The sequence below is a fragment of the Hyla sarda genome, chromosome 6, assembly GCF_029499605.1.
Source record: "Hyla sarda isolate aHylSar1 chromosome 6, aHylSar1.hap1, whole genome shotgun sequence".
NCBI lineage: Eukaryota > Metazoa > Chordata > Amphibia > Anura > Hylidae > Hyla > Hyla sarda.
The window spans coordinates 62,899,025-62,919,513 of NC_079194.1; the positions used below are offsets into that span (position 1 = coordinate 62,899,025).

The following is a 20,489-nucleotide window of genomic DNA, read 5'->3' on the forward strand; positions in this document are numbered from 1 at the left end:
TATTTATTTTATGTACAACCAACAGGGGTGTTGCTGGGGGGGGGGGGGGGGGGGGATGGGGTTAATGGGCTACAGCCCCAGGTCTCAGGTCAGAGTTTTTCTTTTTTTTTCTTAATTTTTTTTTTTATTATTAATGCCGCTGCTTTAAGACAGCAGTGGCTTACATCGGACCCCAAGTCCCACAATATCGGGCAGCTGCCGAGGCTGTTGGGAGCAGAAGTTCCCTGAGCAGGCACGCATGCCTGCTCCTAGCCTGCAACTGTCAGTGTAATAAAATTTATTGCGTCCTGGACAAATCACACCAGCGCCAAGTGAGGGCAAGGAGTGATGGCCAGCGTATTCAGCGCTGTCTCCGACCTGATCCCCAGACCCTGATGAGTGGTGGTGATCTCCAGGTGATGGCATGATAGAGGTGTCATGTGGGTATGTATTATAGATGTATGCATGACAGATGTATGTATGCATGTATGATAGATGCGTGTATGTATAATAGATGTATGCATGCATGTATATATGTATGATAGATGTTTGTATGATATTTGTTTGTATGTATAATAGATGCATGTAATTATGTATGATAGATGTGTGTATGTATGATAGATCTATTCATGCATGTATGGTAGATGTGTGCATGCATGATAGATGTATTTATGCATGTAAGATGTATGCAAGTTTGTATGATAGATGTATGCAAGTATGAATGTAGGATAGATGTATGTATGATGTGTGTACGCAATGATATATGTATGTATGATAGGTGTGTGTATGTATTTGTGTATGACTGTCATACACCAGCCATAAACACATCTATCATGCATCATCTGGAGGAGGAGGAAAGAGGAATCTGGAGGAGGAAAGAGGAGCCGGGGGAAAGACTAAGGGGGTTGGATGAAGCAGACAGAGGAGTCTGGAGGTGGCGGACAGAGGGGTCAGGAGGAGGTGGGGCAGAGGAATCTGCAGGAGGAGAACAAAGAGGTCTGGAGGAGTAGAACAGAGGGGTCTAGAGGAGGAGGCAGACAAAGGGGTCTGGGCAAGGGGGCAGGGACAGAGCGGTCTGGAGGTGTAGGACAGTGCAGGGGTGGGATTCAACCGAAATTTAAAAAAAAAACCAATGTGCGGCAGTATTATTATTATGGGTACAGTGTGTGGCAGAGGGCACAGTTTCTGGAAGGGTTATATTAAGGAGTAAAGAGTATGGCATGGTTAAAGGGGTAGTCCAGTGGTGAAAAACATATCCCTTATCCTAAGGATAGGGGATAAGTTTAAGATCGCGGGGGTCCGACTGCTGGGGCCCCCCCGCGATCTCTCTGTATGGGGGCCAGGCTCGCTGGCCAGATAGTGGGTGTTGACCACCGCACGAAGCGGAGATTGCCGAAGGCAGAGCTCGGGCTCTGCCATAGAGTTGTATTGAGGGAGCGTGTCAGCCGCCACGTTGTGCGGTGGTCAACACGCCCCCTTCCTGCGGGCTGTCGGGGCCCCGTACAAGAGATCGTGGGGGGTCCGACCGCTGGAAGCCCCCCGCAATCTCCTGTACGGGACCCTGACAGCCCACAGGAAGGGGGCGTGTTGACCACCGCACGAAGTGGCGGCCGACACGCCCCCTCAATACATCGCTATGGCAGAGCCGGAGATTGCCGAAGGCAGAGCTCCGGCTCTGCCATAGAGTTGTATTGAGGGAGCGTGTCAGCCGCCACTTTGTGCGGTGGTCAACATATAAACATATGTATTTTTGTAGGGCTCGGGTTGGGGTTATTTTATAAATTGTTTATTTTTAACTTTCTTTAGACAGGATCCATGCAGAATACATTGCCATCTATGAGGACGGCAATATACCCGTAGAACCTCCTGCAGTATATATTCCGGCTGGATATTCCTCAGTGTGAACCTAGCCTTTTATTTTCTATAAAGAAGATTTTTAACAGTGATTTTCAGATCGCTCTTATAATACGCTGCACTGCTATTAAAGTGCAATGTATTACGCCCTAAAGTAAACTTGTAAACTCTTCGGTCAGTCGATTCTATTCTATTAAATATTGGAAAAGGGGATTCCTACAAATGAAAAACAGAGTTTGGGGATCATAAATGATCCTAATCTCTGTACCTGAGATATGGTTGTGTTATAAAAGAAGCTGTCTATAGATGATATACTTATAAACAACACATATATCTTCATGTATAAGGTAGAGACTATCACATCTCTGCAGGTCTAGATGTTACATCTAGCCTGATTGTTATCAGTAATTAATATAAATATTAATTACCTGTTTCGCGGTTCCTTTCTTGCAGCTGACGGGGGTATGTGTCACGTTCAACTTCTCACCGGGCATCAGTCACCTATAAAAAGACACAGGTATGATAACATGTTCCTGATACATGCTACAGACGCTTATATATATAACACTCTAGGGACAGAACTACTTATTTCAGGAATTATGAAACTGCATCCGAAAAAGGAACAAAACATTTCAATAATTTTTGTAAATGTTTTCTGCCTCTAAACATTATACTGAAGGTGTTAAATATCTTTTGGTTTTGTTTTCTATAAATATATATATTTTGCGGGTGTAGGGGTTGATGGTTTTATGAATTGTTCGTTTTTTATTTTTAACTTTGTTTAGATGTAATCTGTGCAGAATACATTGCCATCTATGAGGATGGCAATGATCCAGTGGAATTTTCATCCATAATTATTCCGGATTAAAATTCCTGAGTGGGAACATAGCCCTTAATTTTTTTTAAAGAGAGCAATTAAGAGTGATCTTTTGATCGCTCATATATTACACTGCACTGGAATTAAAGTGCAGTGTATTATGCTTTTCAGCATTATGTTTACAGGCTATGAATTGTCATGGCTTTAGTCAGTTTTATATCTTTTTGTTTTGTTTTATTTTTTGGGTATCTTTTCCCATTTTTTTTTTTTTTTTTTTTTATAATTTTATATTTGAAGCAAAATTATTATTATTTTTATTTATTTATTTTTTTCTATCCATAACAATTCTGCCTTTCTGTATCTTTTTTGTGGGGGAGGGGTCATAAAAACATTTTATGTAACTTTTATTTTATACCCGTATTACCTGGAAAACTTTCACTTGTTTTCTCCCGCACTATTGACAGGTACTGGTGGATAGTGCGGGAGATGCTGATTAAAATGAGCCCTACCTTGTCAGTATCTGCGCCGCCGTTCTCCCCCAATTGTAGTTTTATTATGTGTTGGAATCTTCCTGTAACTGGCATGGGCGGGGCTTCGGCGCTCAACTGGCACTGACGTCAGCGGCGCTTATGAATATTCATCCCCCCTCCCTCCAGTTCTCCCTCTCTTTGACGCTCCTAACTGGAAGGAGGGGGGATGAATATTCATAAGCGGCGCTGACGTCAGTGCCAGTTAAGCGCCGAAGCCCCACCCGTGCCAGTTACAGAAGATTTTAACACATAATAAAACTACAATTGCGGGAGAACGGCGGCGCAGATCCGGACAAGGTAGGGCTCATTTTAATCAGCGTCTCCCGCACTATCCACCAGTACCTGTGGATAGTGCGGGAGAAAACAAGTGACAGTTTTACTTTTAAGTTTTCTTACCTCCCCCCTCCCTCACCATTCCCCCTTTTACCTGCTTTTTATAGTTTTTTTTTCTTTTCCTGGCTGCGCTTCGGCAGGCCAGGTCAGGCGGCGGGTCTTGCGGTCTGTGGTCAGTGAAACAGATAAGTGACGTCCTCTCCCGGGTTCTCTGCGCGGCATCAGTGACGTCACTTTTCATTTCCTGTAGTCGCCGCACTCCAAACTCTGACTCGCGGCGGTTACAGGAAATGAAAAGTGACTGCACTGATGCCGCGCAGAGGAGCTGGGAGAGGACGTCCCTCATCTGTTTCACTGACCGCAGCCCGCAAGACAGCCGAAGCGCAGCCAGGTAAGGAAAATTTAAAAAAAACTATGAAAAGCAGGGAAAAGGGCGAATGATGAGGGAGGGAAAGCATAGGAGCCGTTCGCTGTCCAGGCATGCTGGGAGATGTAGTTTTGCAACATCTGGAGGTCCACGGGTTGAAGACCACTGGCATAGGAGGAACATGGTGGGGGGATGATGAGACAGGGGGAAATAGGGAGGGGGAAATGATGGGGGATGATGAGACAGGTTGGGGGGATGATGAGACAGGGGGAAATGATGGGGGATGATGAGACAGGTTGGGGGGATGATGAGACAGGGGGAAATGATGAGGGGGGGAATGATGGGGGCATGATGAGACAGGTTGGGGAGGATGATCAGACAGGGTGGGGGGATGATGACAGGGGAATGTTGGGGGGACATGATGAGACAGGGTGGGGACATGATGAGACAGGGGGAAATGATGAGGGGGGGGAATGATGGGGGACATGATGAGACAGGGTGGGGGATGTTGAGACAGGGGGAAATGATAGTGGGGGGAGGCACTAAATGCTTAATGTCTGTATGGCTAGTGGTGGTCTATGACAGGGGGAAATGATGAGACATGGGAGGGATGATGAGACATGGGGGGTGGCGATGAGAGGGGTAAATGTGACACAGGAACTGATAAAAGGGAAGGAATGATGTGGCACTGGAGGGGACGGGACCAAACTGATGTGTGGAAGAAAACGAAGTTGGGTGGATGATGTGGCATTAAGTCCAAGTCATTTATTTTACATTTTATTTTTTTACTTAAATTTCGCTGTTAAAATGGGGGTGCGTGTTATACTCCAGTGCATGTTAAACGCCAATTAATATGGTATTTATATATATATATATAAATATAAATGTATATCTATATATATATATATATATATAAAATATATATATATATATATATATATATATATATATATATATATAGAAACAGACCTCAAGGTATAGAATTGAAGACTAGAGATATCATTGGCTGTACAGAAAATAAATAATTTTATTATATGCTAATTATTAAAAAGATATATTACACTAAAGTCTGAACAGGGCCCTTGTCGCAGACTTATAACATACAGGGAGTGAACTATAAAAATAAGTATGATATATAAAAATATAAAAAATAAATAAAAAATGCATATATAATCACCATATGAATTGGTATCCTGACACCAAAGTCCGTCTGTGTCCTTATGGTAAAAACCCGTCTGCGTGAATGTCAGACAATGCTTCTGTGTAGGTTGGCACGGGATGTACCCGGCCACAATGATGAATATTACCTGCAGTCACAAGTCCTCTGGATGGGCCCTCAGGACGGCAAGGGACATTTCTCCGCTCGTGGCTTAGTTGCACTGAGATGCCGGCTGACTGGCACAGATCTGCGTCCGGCCCAATATTGGGAGCTGAGATCAGGCGGCAGAGAGGGTGTAAGTGCTTGCGGAGAGCCAATGCGATACTTTGTATCAGGGTCCTCGTGCTGGAGATAGTATTATAAGCTCGCTCTTCCTCACACAGTGGTACCCAAATATGGGGGTTCCAGCGCAAAAATACTCTATGATTGCTGTATGGACATATATTGACTAATTTATGGTGTCAGGATACCATTTTATATGGTGATTATATATTCATTTTTTCATTTTACATTTGTATATTTTATATTATTTATTTTATGTACAACCAACAGGGGTGTTGCTGGGGGGGGGGGGGATAAGGGGGGATTAACGGGCTACAGCCCCAGGTCTCAGGTCGGAGTTTTTCTTTTTTTTTTCTTAATTTTTTTTTTTTAATTATTAATGCCGCTGCTTTAAGACAGCAGTGGCTTACATCGGACCCCAAGTCCCACAATATCGGCCAGCTGTCGAGGCTGTTGGGAGCAGAAGTTCCCTGAGCAGGCACGCATGCCTGCTCCTAGCCTGCAACTGTCAGTGTAATAAAATTTATTGCGTCCTGGACAAATCACACCAGCGCCAAGTGAGGGCAAGGAGTGATGGCCAGCGTATTCAGCGCTGTCTCCGACCTGATCCCCAGACCCTGATGAGTGGTGGTGATCTCCAGGTGATGGCATGATAGAGGTGTCATGTGGGTATGTATTATAGATGTATGCATGACAGATGTATGTATGTATGTATGATAGATGTGTGTATGTATAATAGATGTATGCATGCATGTATATATGTATGATAGATGTTTGTATGATATTTGTTTGCATGTATAATAGATGCATGTAATTATGTATGATAGATGTGTGTATGTATGATAGATGTATTCATGCATGTATGGTAGATGTGTGCATGCATGATAGATGTATTTATGCATGTAAGATGTATGCAAGTTTGTATGATAGATGTATGTAAGTATGAATGTAGGATAGATGTATGTATGATGTGTGTACACAATGATATATGTATGTATGATAGGTGTGTGTATGTATTTGTGTATGACTGTCATACACCAGCCATAAACACATCTATCATGCATCATCTGGAGGAGGAGGAAAGAGGAATCTGGAGGAGGAAAGAGGAGCCGGGGGAAAGACTAAGGGGGTTGGATGAAGCAGACAGAGGAGTCTGGAGGTGGCGGACAGAGGGGTCAGGAGGAGGTGGGGCAGAGGAATCTGCAGGAGGAGAACAAAGAGGTCTGGAGGAGTAGAACAGAGGGGTCTAGAGGAGGAGGCAGACAAAGGGGTCTGGGCAAGGGGGCAGGGACACAGCGGTCTGGAGGTGTAGGACAGTGCAGGGGTGGGATTGAACCGAAATTTAAAAAAAAAAAACAATGTGTGGCAGTATTATTATTATGGGTACAGTGTGTGGCAGAGGGCACAGTTTCTGGAAGGGTTATATTAAGGAGTAAAGAGTATGGCATGGTTAAAGGGGTAGTCCAGTGGTGAAAAACATATCCCTTATCCTAAGGATAGGGGATAAGTTTAAGATCGCGGGGTCCGACTGCTGGGGCCCCCCCACGATCTCTCTGTATGGGGGCCAGGCTCGCTGGCCAGATAGTAGGTGTTGACCACCGCACAAAGCGGAGATTGCCGAAGGCAGAGCTCGGGCTCTGCCATAGAGTTGTATTGAGGGAGCGTGTCAGCCGCCACGTTGTGCGGTGGTCAACACGCCCCCTTCCTGCGGGCTGTCGGGGCCCCGTACAAGAGATCGTGGGGGGTCCGACCGCTGGAAGCCCCCCGCAATCTCCTGTACGGGACCCTGACAGCCCACAGGAAGGGGGCGTGTTGACCACCGCACGAAGTGGCGGCCGACACGCCCCCTCAATACATCGCTATGGCAGAGCCGGAGATTGCCGAAGGCAGAGCTCCGGCTCTGCCATAGAGTTGTATTGAGGGAGCGTGTCAGCCGCCACTTTGTGCGGTGGTCAACATATAAACATATGTATTTTTGTAGGGCTCGGGTTGGGGTTATTTTATAAATTGTTTATTTTTAACTTTCTTTAGACAGGATCCATGCAGAATACATTGCCATCTATGAGGACGGCAATATACCCGTAGAACCTCCTGCAGTATATATTCCGGCTGGATATTCCTCAGTGTGAACCTAGCCTTTTATTTTCTATAAAGAAGATTTTTAACAGTGATTTTCAGATCGCTCTTATAATACGCTGCACTGCTATTAAAGTGCAATGTATTACGCCCTAAAGTAAACTTGTAAACTCTTCGGTCAGTCGATTCTATTCTATTAAATATTGGAAAAGGGGATTCCTACAAATGAAAAACAGAGTTTGGGGATCATAAATGATCCTAATCTCTGTACCTGAGATATGGTTGTGTTATAAAAGAAGCTGTCTATAGATGATATACTTATAAACAACACATATATCTTCATGTATAAGGTAGAGACTATCACATCTCTGCAGGTCTAGATGTTACATCTAGCCTGATTGTTATCAGTAATTAATATAAATATTAATTACCTGTCTCGCGGTTCCTTTCTTGCAGCTGACGGGGGTATGTGTCACGTTCAACTTCTCACCGGGCATCAGTCACCTATAAAAAGACACAGGTATGATAACATGTTCCTGATACATGCTACAGACGCTTATATATATAACACTCTAGGGACAGAACTACTTATCTCAGGAATTATGAAACTGCATCCGAAAAAGGAACAAAACATTTCAATAATTTTTGTAAATGTTTTATGCCTCTAAACATTATACTGAAGGTGTTAAATATCTTTTGGTTTTGTTTTCTATAAATATATATATTTTGCGGGTGTAGGGGTTGATGGTTTTATGAATTGTTCGTTTTTTATTTTTAACTTTGTTTAGATGTAATCTGTGCAGAATACATTGCCATCTATGAGGATGGCAATGATCCAGTGGAATTTTCATCCATAATTATTCCGGATTAAAATTCCTGAGTGGGAACATAGCCCTTAATTTTTTTTAAAGAGAGCAATTAAGAGTGATCTTTTGATCGCTCATATATTACACTGCACTGGAATTAAAGTGCAGTGTATTATGCTTTTCAGCATTATGTTTACAGGCTATGAATTGTCATGGCTTTAGTCAGTTTTATATTTTTTTGTTTTGTTTTATTTTTTGGGTATCTTTTCCCATTTATTTATTTTTTATTATAATTTTATATTTGAAGCAAAATTATTATTATTTTTATTTATTTATTTTTTTCTATCCATAACAATTCTGCCTTTCTGTATCTTTTTTGTGGGGGAGGGGTCATAAAAACATTTTATGTAACTTTTATTTTATACCCGTATTACCTGGAAAACTTTCACTTGTTTTCTCCCGCACTATTGACTGGTACTGGTGCATAGTGCGGGAGACGCTGATTAAAATGAGCCCTACCTTGTCAGTATCTGCGCCGCCGTTCTCCCCCAATTGTAGTTTTATTATGTGTTGGAATCTTCCTGTAACTGGCATGGGCGGGGCTTCGGCGCTCAACTGGCACTGACGTCAGCGGCGCTTATGAATATTCATCCCCCCTCCCTCCAGTTCTCCCTCTCTTTGACGCTCCTAACTGGGAGGAGGGGGGATGAATATTCATAAGCGGCGCTGACGTCAGTGCCAGTTAAGCGCCGAAGCCCCACCCGTGCCAGTTACAGAAGATTTTAACACATAATAAAACTACAATTGCGGGAGAACGGCGGCGCAGATCCGGACAAGGTAGGGCTCATTTTAATCAGCGTCTCCCGCACTATCCACCAGTACCTGTGGATAGTGTGGGAGAAAACAAGTGACAGTTTTACTTTTAAGTTTTCTTACCTCCCCCCTCCCTCACCATTCCCCCTTTTACCTGCTTTTTATAGTTTTTTTTTCCTTTCCTGGCTGCGCTTCGGCAGGCCAGGTCAGGCGGCGGGTCTTGCGGTCTGTGGTCAGTGAAACAGATAAGTGACGTCCTCTCCCGGGTTCTCTGCGCGGCATCAGTGACGTCACTTTTCATTTCCTGTAGTCGCCGCACTCCAAACTCTGACTCGCGGCGGTTACAGGAAATGAAAAGTGACTGCACTGATGCCGCGCAGAGGAGCCGGGAGAGGACATCCCTCATCTGTTTCACTGACCGCAGCCCGCAAGACAGCCGAAGCGCAGCCAGGTAAGGAAAATTTAAAAAAACTATGAAAAGCAGGGAAAAGGGCAAATGATGAGGGAGGGGAAGCATAGGAGCCGTTGGCTGTCCAGGCATGCTGGGAGATGTAGTTTTGCAACATCTGGAGGTCCACGGGTTGAAGACCACTGGCATAGGAGGAACATGGTGGGGGGATGATGAGACAGGGGGAAATGGTGAGGGAGGGGGAAATGATGGGGGGATGATGAGACAGGTTGGGGGGATGATGAGACAGGGGGAAATGATGGGGGATGATGAGACAGGTTGGGGGGATGATGAGACAGGGGGAAATGATGAGGGGGGGAATGATGGGGGCATGATGAGACAGGTTGGGGGGGATGATCAGACAGGGTGGGGGGATGATGACAGGGGAATGTTGGGGGGACATGATGAGACAGGGTGGGGACATGATGAGACAGGGGGAAATGATGAGGGGGGGGAATGATGGGGGACATGATGAGACAGGGTGGGGGATGTTGAGACAGGGGGAAATGATAGTGGGGGGAGGCACTAAATGCTTAATGTCTGTATGGCTAGTGGTGGTCTATGACAGGGGGAAATGATGAGACATGGGAGGGATGATGAGACATGGGGGGTGGCGATGAGAGGGGTAAATGTGACACAGGAACTGATAAAAGGGAAGGAATGATGTGGCACTGGAGGGGACGGGACCAAACTGATGTGTGGAAGAAAACGAAGTTGGGTGGATGATGTGGCATTAAGTCCAAGTCATTTATTTTACATTTTATTTTTTTACTTAAATTTCCCTGTTAAAATGGGGGTGCGTGTTATACTCCAGTGCATGTTAAACGCCAATTAATATGGTATTTATATATATATATATATATATAAATATAAATGTATATATATATATATATATATATAAAATATATATATATATATATATATATATATATATATAGAAACAGACCTCAAGGTATAGAATTGATTGAAGACTAGAGATATCATTGGCTGTACAGAAAATAAATAATTTTATTGTATGCTAATTATTAAAAAGATATATTACACTAAAGTCTGAACAGGGCCCTTGTCGCAGACTTATAACATACAGGGAGTGAACTATAAAAATAAGTATGATATATAAAAATATAAAAAATAAATAAAAAATGCATATATAATCACCATATGAATTGGTATCCTGACACCAAAGTCCGTCTGTGTCCTTATGGTAAAAACCCGTCTGCGTGAATGTCAGACAATGCTTCTGTGTAGGTTGGCACGGGATGTACCCGGCCACAATGATGAATATTACCTGCAGTCACAAGTCCTCTGGATGGGCCCTCAGGACGGTAAGGGACATTTCTCCGCTCGTGGCTTAGTTGCACTGAGATGCCGGCTGACTGGCACGGATCTGCGTCCGGCCCAATATTGGGAGCTGAGATCAGGCGGCAGAGAGGGTGTAAGTGCTTGCGGAGAGCCAATGCGATACTTTGTATCAGGGTCCTCGTGCTGGAGATAGTATTATAAGCTCGCTCTTCCTCACACAGTGGTACCCAAATATGGGGGTTCCAGCGCAAAAATACTCTATGATTGCTGTATGGACATATATTGACTAATTTATGGTGTCAGGATACCATTTTATATGGTGATTATATATTCATTTTTTCATTTTACATTTGTATATTTTATATTATTTATTTTATGTACAACCAACAGGGGTGTTGCTGGGGGGGGGGGTGGGGGGGTAGGGGGGTTAACGGGCTACAGCCCCAGGTCTCAGGTCGGAGTTTTTCTTTTTTTTTCTTAATTTTTTTTTTTTAATTATTAATGCCGCTGCTTTAAGACAGCAGTGGCTTACATCGGACCCCAAGTCCCACAATATCGGGCAGCTGTCGAGGCTGTTGGGAGCAGAAGTTCCCTGAGCAGGCACGCATGCCTGCTCCTAGCCTGCAACTGTCAGTGTAATAAAATTTATTGCGTCCTGGACAAATCACACCAGCGCCAAGTGAGGGCAAGGAGTGATGGCCAGCGTATTCAGCGCTGTCTCCGACCTGATCCCCAGACCCTGATGAGTGGTGGTGATCTCCAGGTGATGGCATGATAGAGGTGTCATGTGGGTATGTATTATAGATGTATGCATGACAGATGTATGTATGCATGTATGATAGATGCGTGTATGTATAATAGATGTATGCATGCATGTATATATGTATGATAGATGTTTGTATGATATTTGTTTGTATGTATAATAGATGCATTTAATTATGTATGATAGATGTGTGTATGTATGATAGATGTATTCATGCATGTATGGTAGATGTGTGCATGCATGATAGATGTATTTATGCATGTAAGATGTATGCAAGTTTGTATGATAGATGTATGTAAGTATGAATGTAGGATAGATGTATGTATGATGTGTGTACGCAATGATATATGTATGTATGATAGGTGTGTGTATGTATTTGTGTATGACTGTCTGTCATACATACACCAGCCATAAACACATCTATCATGCATCATCTGGAGGAGGAGGAAAGAGGAATCTGGAGGAGGAAAGAGGAGCCGGGGGAAAGACTAAGGGGGTTGGATGAAGCAGACAGAGGAGTCTGGAGGTGGCGGACAGAGGGGTCAGGAGGAGGTGGGGCAGAGGAATCTGCAGGAGGAGAACAAAGAGGTCTGGAGGAGTAGAACAGAGGGGTCTAGAGGAGGAGGCAGACAAAGGGGTCTGGGCAAGGGGGCAGGGACAGAGCGGTCTGGAGGTGTAGGACAGTGCAGGGGTGGGATTGAACCGAAATTAAAAAAAAAAACAATGTGTGGCAGTATTATTATTATGGGTACAGTGTGTGGCAGAGGGCACAGTTTCTGGAAGGGTTATATTAAGGAGTAAAGAGTATGGCATGGTTAAAGGGGTAGTCCAGTGGTGAAAAACATATCCCTTATCCTAAGGATAGGGGATAAGTTTAAGATCGCGGGGTCCGACTGCTGGGGCCCCCCCACGATCTCTCTGTATGGGGGCCAGGCTCGCTGGCCAGATAGTGGGTGTTGACCACCGCACGAAGCGGAGATTGCCGAAGGCAGAGCTCGGGCTCTGCCATAGAGTTGTATTGAGGGAGCGTGTCAGCCGCCACATTGTGCGGTGGTCAACACGCCCCCTTCCTGCGGGCTGTCGGGGCCCCGTACAAGAGATCGTGGGGGGTCCGACCGCTGGAAGCCCCCCGCAATCTCCTGTACGGGACCCTGACAGCCCACAGGAAGGGGGCGTGTTGACCACCGCACGAAGTGGCGGCCGACACCCCCCCTCAATACATCGCTATGGCAGAGCCGGAGATTGCCGAAGGCAGAGCTCCGGCTCTGCCATAGAGTTGTATTGAGGGAGCGTGTCAGCCGCCACGTTGTGCGGTGGTCAACACGCCCCCTTCCTGCGGGCTGTCGGGGCCCCGTACAAGAGATCGTGGGGGGTCCGACCGCTGGAAGCCCCCCGCAATCTTCTGTACGGGACCCTGACAGCCCACAGGAAGGGGGCGTGTTGACCACCGCACGAAGTGGCGGCCGACACGCCCCCTCAATACATCGCTATGGCAGAGCCGGAGATTGCCGAAGGCAGAGCTCCGGCTCTGCCATAGAGTTGTATTGAGGGAGCGTGTCAGCCGCCACTTTGTGCGGTGGTCAACATATAAACATATGTATTTTTGTAGGGCTCGGGTTGGGGTTATTTTATAAATTGTTTATTTTTAACTTTCTTTAGACAGGATCCATGCAGAATACATTGCCATCTATGAGGACGGCAATATACCCGTAGAACCTCCTGCAGTATATATTCCGGCTGGATATTCCTCAGTGTGAACCTAGCCTTTTATTTTCTATAAAGAAGATTTTTAACAGTGATTTTCAGATCGCTCTTATAATACGCTGCACTGCTATTAAAGTGCAATGTATTACGCCCTAAAGTAAACTTGTAAACTCTTCGGTCAGTCGATTCTATTCTATTAAATATTGGAAAAGGGGATTCCTACAAATGAAAAACAGAGTTTGGGGATCATAAATGATCCTAATCTCTGTACCTGAGATATGGTTGTGTTATAAAAGAAGCTGTCTATAGATGATATACTTATAAACAACACATATATCTTCATGTATAAGGTAGAGACTATCACATCTCTGCAGGTCTAGATGTTACATCTAGCCTGATTGTTATCAGTAATTAATATAAATATTAATTACCTGTCTCGCGGTTCCTTTCTTGCAGCTGACGGGGGTATGTGTCACGTTCAACTTCTCACCGGGCATCAGTCACCTATAAAAAGACACAGGTATGATAACATGTTCCTGATACATGCTACAGACGCTTATATATATAACACTCTAGGGACAGAACTACTTATCTCAGGAATTATGAAACTGCATCCGAAAAAGGAACAAAACATTTCAATAATTTTTGTAAATGTTTTATGCCTCTAAACATTATACTGAAGGTGTTAAATATCTTTTGGTTTTGTTTTCTATAAATATATATATTTTGCGGGTGTAGGGGTTGATGGTTTTATGAATTGTTCGTTTTTTATTTTTAACTTTGTTTAGATGTAATCTGTGCAGAATACATTGCCATCTATGAGGATGGCAATGATCCAGTGGAATTTTCATCCATAATTATTCCGGATTAAAATTCCTGAGTGGGAACATAGCCCTTAATTTTTTTTAAAGAGAGCAATTAAGAGTGATCTTTTGATCGCTCATATATTACACTGCACTGGAATTAAAGTGCAGTGTATTATGCTTTTCAGCATTATGTTTACAGGCTATGAATTGTCATGGCTTTAGTCAGTTTTATATTTTTTTGTTTTGTTTTATTTTTTGGGTATCTTTTCCCATTTATTTATTTTTTATTATAATTTTATATTTGAAGCAAAATTATTATTATTTTTTTTTTTTTTTTCTATCCATAACAATTCTGCCTTTCTGTATCTTTTTTGTGGGGGAGGGGTCATAAAAACATTTTATGTAACTTTTATTTTATACCCGTATTACCTGGAAAACTTTCACTTGTTTTCTCCCGCACTATTGACAGGTACTGGTGGATAGTGCGGGAGACGCTGATTAAAATGAGCCCTACCTTGTCAGTATCTGCGCCGCCGTTCTCCCCCAATTGTAGTTTTATTATGTGTTGGAATCTTCCTGTAACTGGCATGGGTGGGGCTTCGGCGCTCAACGGGCAATGACGTCAGCGGCGCTTATCAATATTCATCCCCCCTCCCTCCAGTTCTCCCTCTCTTTGCCGCTCCTAACTGGGAGGAGGGGGGATGAATATTCATAAGCGGCGCTGACGTCAGTGCCAGTTAAGCGCCGAAGCCCCGTCCGTGCTAGTTACAGAAGATTTTAACACATAATAAAACTACAATTGCGGGAGAACGGCGGCGCAGATCCGGACAAGGTAGGGCTCATTTTAATCAGCGTCTCCCGCACTATCCACCAGTACCTGTGGATAGTGCGGGAGAAAATAAGTGACAGTTTTACTTTTAAGTTTTCTTACCTCCCCCCTCCCTCACCATTCCCCCTTTTACCTGCTTTTTATAGTTTTTTTTTCCTTTCCTGGCTGCGCTTCGGCAGGCCAGGTCAGGCGGCGGGTCTTGCGGTCTGTGGTCAGTGAAACAGATAAGTGACGTCCTCTCCCGGGTTCTCTGCGCGGCATCAGTGACATCACTTTTCATTTCCTGTAGTCGCCGCACTCCAAACTCTGACTCGCGGCGGTTACAGGAAATGAAAAGTGACTGCACTGATGCCGCGCAGAGGAGCCGGGAGAGGACGTCCCTCATCTGTTTCACTGACCGCAGCCCGCAAGACAGCCGAAGCGCAGCCAGGTAAGGAAAATTAAAAAAAACTATGAAAAGCAGGGAAAAGGGCGAATGATGAGGGAGGGGAAGCATAGGAGCCGTTGGCTGTCCAGGCATGCTGGGAGATGTAGTTTTGCAACATCTGGAGGTCCACGGGTTGAAGACCACTGGCATAGGAGGAACATGGTGGGGGGATGATGAGACAGGGGGAAATGGTGAGGGAGAGGGAAATGATGGGGGGATGATGAGACAGGTTGGGGGATGATGAGACAGGGGGAAATGATGGGGGATGATGAGACAGGTTGGGTGGATGATGAGACAGGGGGAAATGATGAGGGGGGAATGATGGGGGCATGATGAGACAGGTTGGGGGGGATGATCAGACAGGGTGGGGGGATGATGACAGGGGAATGTTGGAGGGACATGATGAGACAGGGTGGGGACATGATGAGACAGGGGGAAATGATGAGGGGGGGGAATGATGGGGGACATGATGAGACAGGGTGGGGGATGTTGAGACAGGGGGAAATGATAGTGGGGGGAGGCACTAAATGCTTAATGTCTGTATGGCTAGTGGTGGTCTATGACAGGGGGAAATGATGAGACATGGGAGGGATGATGAGACATGGGGGGTGGCGATGAGAGGGGTAAATGTGACACAGGAACTGATAAAAGGGAAGGAATGATGTGGCACTGGAGGGGACGGGACCAAACTGATGTGTGGAAGAAAACGAAGTTGGGTGGATGATGTGGCATTTAGTCCAAGTCATTTATTTTACATTTTATTTTTTTACTTAAATTTCCCTGTTAAAATGGGGGTGCGTGTTATACTCCAGTGCATGTTAAACGCCGATTAATATGGTATTTATATATATATATATAGATATATATATATAAATATAAATGTATATCTATATATATATATATATATATATATGTATAAAATATATATATATATATATATATATATATATATATAGAAACAGACCTCAAGGTATAGAATTGATTGAAGACTAGAGATATCATTGGCTGTACAGAAAATAAATAATTTTATTGTATGCTAATTATTAAAAAGATATATTACACTAAAGTCTGAACAGGGCCCTTGTCGCAGACTTATAACATACAGGGAGTGAACTATAAAAATAAGTATGATATATAAAAATATAAAAAATAAATAAAAAATGCATATATAATCACCATATGAATTGGTATCCTGACACCAAAGTCCGTCTGTGTCCTTATGGTAAAAACCCGTCTGCGTGAATGTCAGACAATGCTTCTGTGTAGGTTGGCACGGGATGTACCCGGCCACAATGATGAATATTACCTGCAGTCACAAGTCCTCTGGATGGGCCCTGAGGACGGTAAGGGACATTTCTCCGCTCGTGGCTTAGTTGCACTGAGATGCCGGCTGACTGGCACGGATCTGCGTCCGGCCCAATATTGGGAGCTGAGATCAGGCGGCAGAGAGGGTGTAAGTGCTTGCGGAGAGCCAATGCGATACTTTGTATCAGGGTCCTCGTGCTGGAGATAGTATTATAAGCTCGCTCTTCCTCACACAGTGGTACCCAAATATGGGGGTTCCAGCGCAAAAATACTCTATGATTGCTGTATGGACATATATTGACTAATTTATGGTGTCAGGATACCATTTTATATGGTGATTATATATTCATTTTTTCATTTTACATTTGTATATTTTATATTATTTATTTTATGTACAACCAACAGGGGTGTTGCTGGGGGGGGGGGGGGTAGGGGGTTTAACGGGCTACAGCCCCAGGACTCAGGTCGGAGTTTTTCTTAATTTTTTTTTTTTAATTATTAATGCCGCTGCTTTAAGACAGCAGTGGCTTACATCGGACCCCAAGTCCCACAATATCGGGCAGCTGTCGAGGCTGTTGGGAGCAGAAGTTCCCTGAGCAGGCACGCATGCCTGCTCCTAGCCTGCAACTGTCAGTGTAATAAAATTTATTGCATCCTGGACAAATCACACCAGCGCCAAGTGAGGGCAAGGAGTGATGGCCAGCGTATTCAGCGCTGTCTCCGACCTGATCCCCAGACCCTGATGAGTGGTGGTGATCTCCAGGTGATGGCATGATAGAGGTGTCATGTGGGTATGTATTATAGATGTATGCATGACAGATGTATGCATGCATGTATAATAGATGTGTGTATGTATAATAGATGTATGCATGCATGTATATATGTATGATAGATGTTTGTATGATATTTGTTTGTATGTATAATATATGCATGTAATTATGTATGATAGATGTGTGTATGTATGATAGATGTATTCATGCATGTATGGTAGATGTGTGCATGCATGATAGATGTATTTATGCATGTAAGATGTATGCAAGTTTGTATGATAGATGTATGTAAGTATGAATGTAGGATAGATGTATGTATGATGTGTGTACGCAATGATATATGTATGTATGATAGGTGTGTGTATGTATTTGTGTATGACTGTCTGTCATACATACACCAGCCATAAACACATCTATCATGCATCATCTGGAGGAGGAGGAAAGAGGAATCTGGAGGAGGAAAGAGGAGCCGGGGGAAAGACTAAGGGGGTTGGATGAAGCAGACAGAGGAGTCTGGAGGTGGCGGACAGAGGGGTCAGGAGGAGGTGGGGCAGAGGAATCTGCAGGAGGAGAACAAAGAGGTCTGGAGGAGTAGAACAGAGGGGTCTAGAGGAGGAGGCAGACAAAGGGGTCTGGGCAAGGGGGCAGGGACACAGCGGTCTGGAGGTGTAGGACAGTGCAGGGGTGGGATTCAACCGAAATTTTAAAAAAAACAATGTGTGGCAGTATTATTATTATGGGTACAGTGTGTGGCAGAGGGCACAGTTTCTGGAAGGGTTATATTAAGGAGTAAAGAGTATGGCATGGTTAAAGGGGTAGTCCAGTGGTGAAAAACATATCCCTTATCCTAAGGATAGGGGATAAGTTTAAGATCGCGGGGTCCGACTGCTGGGGCCCCCCCGCGATCTCTCTGTATGGGGGCCAGGCTCGCTGGCCAGATAGTGGGTGTTGACCACCGCACGAAGCGGAGATTGCCGAAGGCAGAGCTCGGGCTCTGCCATAGAGTTGTATTGAGGGAGCGTGTCAGCCGCCACGTTGTGCGGTGGTCAACACGCCCCCTTACTGCGGGCTGTCGGGGCCCCGTACAAGAGATCGTGGGGGGTCCGACCGCTGGAAGCCCCCCGCAATCTCCTGTACGGGACCCTGACAGCCCACAGGAAGGGGGCGTGTTGACCACCGCACGAAGTGGCGGCCGACAAGTGGCGGCCGACACGCCCCCTCAATACATCGCTATGGCAGAGCCGGAGATTGCCGAAGGCAGAGCTCCGGCTCTGCCATAGAGTTGTATTGAGGGAGCGTGTCAGCCGCCACTTTGTGCGGTGGTCAACATATAAACATATGTATTTTTGTAGGGCTCGGGTTGGGGTTATTTTATAAATTGTTTATTTTTAACTTTCTTTAGACAGGATCCATGCAGAATACATTGCCATCTATGAGGACGGCAATATACCCGTAGAACCTCCTGCAGTATATATTTTGGCTGGATATTCCTCAGTGTGAACCTAGCCTTTTATTTTCTATAAAGAAGATTTTTAACAGTGATTTTCAGATCGCTCTTATAATACGCTGCACTGCTATTAAAGTGCAATGTATTACGCCCTAAAGTAAACTTGTAAACTCTTCGGTCAGTCGATTCTATTCTATTAAATATTGGAAAAGGGGATTCCTACAAATGAAAAACAGAGTTTGGGGATCATAAATGATCCTAATCTCTGTACCTGAGATATGGTTGTGTTATAAAAGAAGCTGTCTATAGATGATATACTTATAAACAACACATATATCTTCATGTATAAGGTAGAGACTATCACATCTCTGCAGGTCTAGATGTTACATCTAGCCTGATTGTTATCAGTAATTAATATAAATATTAATTACCTGTCTCGCGGTTCCTTTCTTGCAGCTGACGGGGGTATGTGTCACGTTCAACTTCTCACCGGGCATCAGTCACCCATAAAAAGACACAGGTATGATAACATGTTCCTGATACATGCTACAGACGCTTATATATATAACACTCTAGGGACAGAACTACTTATCTCAGGAATTATGAAACTGCATCCGAAAAAGGAACAAAACATTTCAATAATTTTTGTAAATGTTTTATGCCTCTAAACATTATACTGAAGGTGTTAAATATCTTTTGGTTTTGTTTTCTATAAATATATATATTTTGCGGGTGTAGGGGTTGATGGTTTTATGAATTGTTTGTTTTTTATTTTTAACTTTGTTTAGATGTAATCTGTGCAGAATACATTGCCATCTATGAGGATGGCAATGATCCAGTGGAATTTTCATCCATAATTATTCCGGATTAAAATTCCTGAGTGGGAACATAGCCCTTAATGTTTTTTTAAATAGAGCAATTAAGAGTGATCTTTTGATCGCTCATATATTACACTGCACTGGAATTAAAGTGCAGTGTATTATGCTTTTCAGCATTATGTTTACAGGCTATGAATTGTCATGCTTTAGTCAGTTTTATATTTTTTTTGTTTTGTTTTATTTTTGGGTATCTTTTCCCATTTATTTTATTTTTTTTATAATTTTATATTTGAAGCAAAATTATTATTATTTTTATTTATTTATTTTTTTCTATCCAGAACAATTCTGCCTTTCTGTATCTTTTTTGTGGGGGAGGGGTCATAAAAACATTTTATATAACTTTTATTTTATACCCGTATTACCTGGAAAACTTTCACTTGTTTTCTCCCGCACTATTGACAGGTACTGGTGGATAGTGCGGGAGACGCTGATTAAAATGAGCCCTACCTTGTCAGTATCTGCGCCGCCGTTCTCCCCCAATTGTAGTTTTATTATGTGTTGGAATCTTCCTGTAACTGGCATGGGCGGGGCTTCGGCGCTCAACTGGCACTGACGTCAGCGGCGCTTATGAATATTCATCCCCCCTCCCTCCAGTTCTCCCTCTCTTTGCCGCTCCTAACTGGGAGGAGGGGGGATGAATATTCATAAGCGGCGCTGACGTCAGTGCCAGTTAAGCGCCGAAGCCCCGCCCGTGCCAGTTACAGAAGATTTTAACACATAATAAAACTACAATTGCGGGAGAACGGCAGGGCAGATCCGGACAGGGTAGGGCTCATTTTAATCAGCGTCTCCCG

General features: G+C 44.0%; 1 long non-coding RNA gene across 2 annotated transcripts in view; it reads right to left on the minus strand.

The window, feature by feature from the left end:
* Window positions 1-2,261: 2,261 nt before the first annotated feature.
* The window catches only part of LOC130275690 (uncharacterized), a 40,641-nt gene continuing 22,413 nt past the window's right edge, over window positions 2,262-20,489 (minus strand). Inside the window, exons 3-5 of one of the 2 annotated variants that reach the window (XR_008844869.1) lie at window positions 13,665-13,737; window positions 7,829-7,901; window positions 2,262-2,334 (exon numbers count right to left, since the gene is read on the minus strand). This is a non-coding gene — a long non-coding RNA (uncharacterized LOC130275690). The remainder of the gene's footprint in view (window positions 2,335-7,828; window positions 7,902-13,664; window positions 13,738-20,489) is intronic. The other variant, XR_008844871.1, reaches the window with a different exon arrangement.